Raw genomic sequence first — 4,669 nt, forward strand, 5'->3', positions numbered from 1 at the left:
GTTATGCGGTGTTTTGCAGATTCTACATTATTCTTCAGCATAGCATAGTATTCCATTGTGTGTATGTACCATAGTTTGGTCCTTTCCCATCCTTTTAATGACCTTTTTCTTTCCTCACTAATGATATTCTCGATGTCATCCCACAATTCTTCTGGTTTTGGGTCACTGGTGTTCAATGCATCAAATCTATTCTTAAAATGGTCTCTAAATTCAGGAGGGATATGATCAAGGTCATATTTTGTCCCTTGTGGACTTCTTTTAGTTATCTTCAGCTTCAACTTGAACTTGGATATGAGCAGTTGATGGTCTGTTCCACAATCAGCTCCTGGCCTTGTTTTGGCTGAAGATATTGAGCTTCTTCATTACCTCTTGCCACAGATATAGTCAATCTGATTCCTGTGTATTCCATCTGGCAAAGACAATGTGTATAGCCATTATTTATGTTGTTGGAAAAGTATTTTCAAGGAGTAAGTCCTTGATCTTGCAATATCCTATCATGTAATCTCTGGCCTCATGTCTATCACAAGGCCATATTTCCTTACTTCCAACTTTTGCATTCCAGTCACCGGTAATAATCAATACATTTTTATTGCATATTTGGTCAATTTCAGACTGCAGAAGTTGGTAAAAATCTTCAATTTCCTCATTTTCGGTTTTGGTGGTTTGTGGGTAAATTTGAGTAATCGTATTAACTGGTCTTCCTTGTAGGTATATGGATATCAACCTATCACTGACAGCACTGTACTTCAGGACAGATATTGAAACATTCTTTGTGACAATGAATGTCATGCCATTCCTCGTCAATCTGTAATTCCTGGCATGGTAGATCATATTATGTCTGATTCAAAATAGCCAAAACCAATCTATTTCAGCTCATTAATGCCTAAAATAAGTGATTCTGAGCTAAGTATCTAAAGCATTTGACTGCTAACCAGAAGGCTGGTGGTTCAAACCCACCAGCCACTCCATGGAAGGAAGATGGGGCAATCTATTTCCATAAACATTTACCACTTCAGAAACCCAGTGGGGGTTTTGCTATGGGTTGGAATTGACTTGATGGCACTTGATGGTTTGGTTTGGTCAATGCCTAGGATATCAATCTTTATGTATTCTATTCCATTTTTAACAACTTCCAGTTTTCCTAGATTCATACTTTGCACATTCCATGTCCCAATTATTAATGGATGTTTGCAGCTGTTTCTTCCTATTGTGAGTCATGTCACATCAACAAATGGAGGTCTTGACTCCATCCATGTCATTAAGGTTGACTCTACATTGAGGTGGTAGCTCTTCCCCAGTTGTTTTTTGAGTGCCTTCCAACCTGAGGGACTCATCTTCTATATCTCAACACTATATTGGACAATGTTCCCAGGGTATTCATAAAGTTTTCCAGTAATATATTAGACAGTGTTTCACTGCTATTCATAAGGTTTTCACTGTGCAATACTTTGAGAAGTGGTTGGTCCCTTCCTTCTACCAAGGCTGCAAGCCACCACAATATGACAAACTGACAGACAAGTGGTGGCACTAATCCTAGGATACTGATTTTATGCATTCTATTTCATTTTTTGATGCCTTCCAAATTTCCTAGATTTATACTTCATGCATTTCATATTCCAATTATTAATGGGTATTTGTAGCTGCTTCTTCTCATGTTTAGTCATGTCATATCAGCAAATGTAAGTTTCAAAAGCTTTACTCTAGCCATATCATTAAGGTCAACTTTGAGGAGGCAACTCTTCCACAGTCATACTTTGAGTGCCTTCCAACCTGGTCACTACCAGTCTCAGTCTGTTGTACTGTGATGGCTTGCATGTTGCTGTGATGCTAGAAGCTATGTATTGGTATCTCAAATACCAGCAGGGTCACTCAGTGTTTACAGGTTTCAGCAGAGCTTACAGACTAAGACAGACTAGGAAGAAGGACCTGGCAATCTACTTCTTAAAAAATTGGCCAGTGAAAACCTTATGAATGGCAGCAGAACATAGCACAGTAATGGGCATTAGTTAAATAGTATGCTCAGGCCAGGCTTGTTGACTGATGGATGGATCTACAGAGAAAGCTCAAGGGTATGAACAAGTACCTGTCTTGCAAGCAGCCATCTAGATGCAACGATGGGTCTCTCCTCATCCAGAGCAAAGAAGAATGAAGAAAACCAAAGACACATGAAACAATTAGTCCAAGCGACTGGTGCACCATGTGATCCTCAGCCTATACAACTATAGGCTAGAAGAACTAGATGGTGCCTGGCTACCACTGTCAACCACTCAGAGGCGGATCTCTGTAGATCCTGGATAGAGTGGGAGAACAATGTGGAACACAACTCAACATCATTAAAATAAAAAAAAGTACCAGGTTTGCTTGTCTGATGGAGCATGATGGAATCCCTGAGACTATGGCCCCCAGTTGCCCTTTAGGTCTGGAATTGAACCCACTCCTGTGGCTTCCAGCCAAACAAAAAACAGGCATATTGGCTGAACATTTACAGTAGGTAGATACACTCCTTGGGGAGATCAATCATGGGAGAATAGAAGGGCTGTGTATGCTCAGGGAGACAGCTCAAGGGGCAGGAGTGCATGGGAGGAAAGGACCCAGGGAAGAGGTAACTATGGGGAGGAAGTAGGAGGGAAACTGTTGCATTGTGGTATCTTGTAGTCAATGTTATGAGACAAAGTATATGTCAGCTGCTGTACGGAAAGTGAATTTGCTCTGTAAGCTTTCACCCAAATCACAATAAAAATTTTTTAAAATATATAAAAGAACAAGTACCTGTCATCATGGGGTACCTGGGTACACCCTTGTAGTCTCTCCAGGCTCTGTCTCCCTGCCTCTGACCTGGAGCTAGAACTAACAATCTTCACAGAGGATGGTCTCACCTAAGAAATGAACAGGAATGGCTCCTTAAGAGGGACCATATGACATTCAATGCTGTACTCTCAAGGCCTAGCACAGAACTTGGATGGAAAAGTGTTCAAAAAAAATGCACTATTGGCTTAAGAAAGTTAGAAGAACTTCTAGGGTGGAGCTCGCTCCCCTCTACTTTACCACAGACCCATTGTTCTACCCTGGAGGGAAGGGAAACTGTGCTCTACCCTTTACCTAACTGGACCTTGACAGGCCCTACTACTAATGGGTTAAATGTCCCTTAGTGTCATCAGGATTTTGTGCTGCAGGACCAGGGTGTGAGCCCCCAAGAACATCTCTTCGTGCTGCTCCCAGTCCATCTTACAGCCTGAGTTAGAAGATTAAGAGAAAAGGCTGCACTGCTGCTCTGCCACCTACTGCTTCCCACACCACCATTATTATATCCCCATGGCTCCAAATCTACCTCTACTACTTTGTGTTGTCCATCTCAGCCCCCACCTGTGTTTGAAGGCTTTTTAGAAATACAAATATAGCTCTTCTTCTAGGTGCTGGTTTCCATAACAGCCAATAGCTCTCCCAGGCATTTGTCAAACAAAGGTGTAGGTAAGGGGTGGGGGGAGAAATTTCAGCTTATTACTTTAAAGAAATTCTCAGGAGAGGAATAGGTGGAGCCTGGGGCAAAGCAGCTCTCAGACATCAGCAAGGTGCTCGCTTTGTCTCCAAAAGGCCAAAGAAAGGACTATCTTTGTAAAAAAGTAGGCTTGGGCTACCCTAGTTAACCACTCTGGGATTTAGTAGACACATCATTGTTTTCTTCCTGGACCCGCAAAGCCCCTCTGTGAGCCTCAGTTCTCCTCATTTGTAAAATTATATAACAATATCCATTCTACCTACTTCAGAAAGTTGTGAGGGTCAAATGAGAGAGTGTGGGAGTGCATGCTTTATTAGGAAATGAAACTAATATTCACCATGAGCTTACTTTGTGCCAAGCACTTTTTTCTTTTAAAGTTTTCACAACAGTCTTATGTGTTTAGGCTATTATTATCCTTGTTTATATCTGAGAAAACTGAGGCTCAGAGAGGTTAAGTGATATGCCCAAGGACACACAGACATATTAGTTGTAGAAATAAGATCAGAACCTAGAATCTGACTCCAAAGAAGCCAATATTGATTGAAGATGCCAGTGACAAAGAAGAAGGAAGAAAACCAAAGACACATGGAAATAATTAGTCCAAGTGACTAGTAGACCATGCAGTCCTCAGCCTATAGGATCATAAGACCAGAAGAACTAGACAGTGCCCTGCTACCACTGTTAACCAGTGGGAAAAGGATCAGTGCAGAAGATCCTGGATACAGTGGGAGAGCAATGTGGAACAAAACTAACTCAAAAAAAAAAAAAAAAAACCTAGGTTTACTGTCTAATAGAGCCTGGTGAGACCCCTGGGACTATGGCTCCTAGTTACCCTTCAGGTTTGGAATTGAACTCACTCCTGTAGCTTCCAGGCAAACAATAGACAGGCATATAGGGTGACCATTTACATCAGGTAGATACACTCCTTAAAACGATCAATCATGGGAGAACCGAAGATCTGTGTTTGCACCAGGAGATAGCTCAAAGGGCAGAAATGCATAGGAAAGAAGGACACAGGGAAGAAGTAACTATAGGAAGTGGGAAGGGAGCTGTTACATTGTGGGGAATTGCAGTCCATGTCATGAAACAAAATGTTTATGAACTGCTGTATGGAAAATGAATTTGCTCTGTAAACCTTCACCCAAATCACAATAAAAAGTTAAAAAAAAAAAA

This window comes from Orycteropus afer, unplaced genomic scaffold (assembly GCF_000298275.1).
Source record: "Orycteropus afer afer isolate SDZICR_OR568_19922 unplaced genomic scaffold, OryAfe1.0 scaffold00325, whole genome shotgun sequence".
Classification (NCBI taxonomy): domain Eukaryota; kingdom Metazoa; phylum Chordata; class Mammalia; order Tubulidentata; family Orycteropodidae; genus Orycteropus; species Orycteropus afer.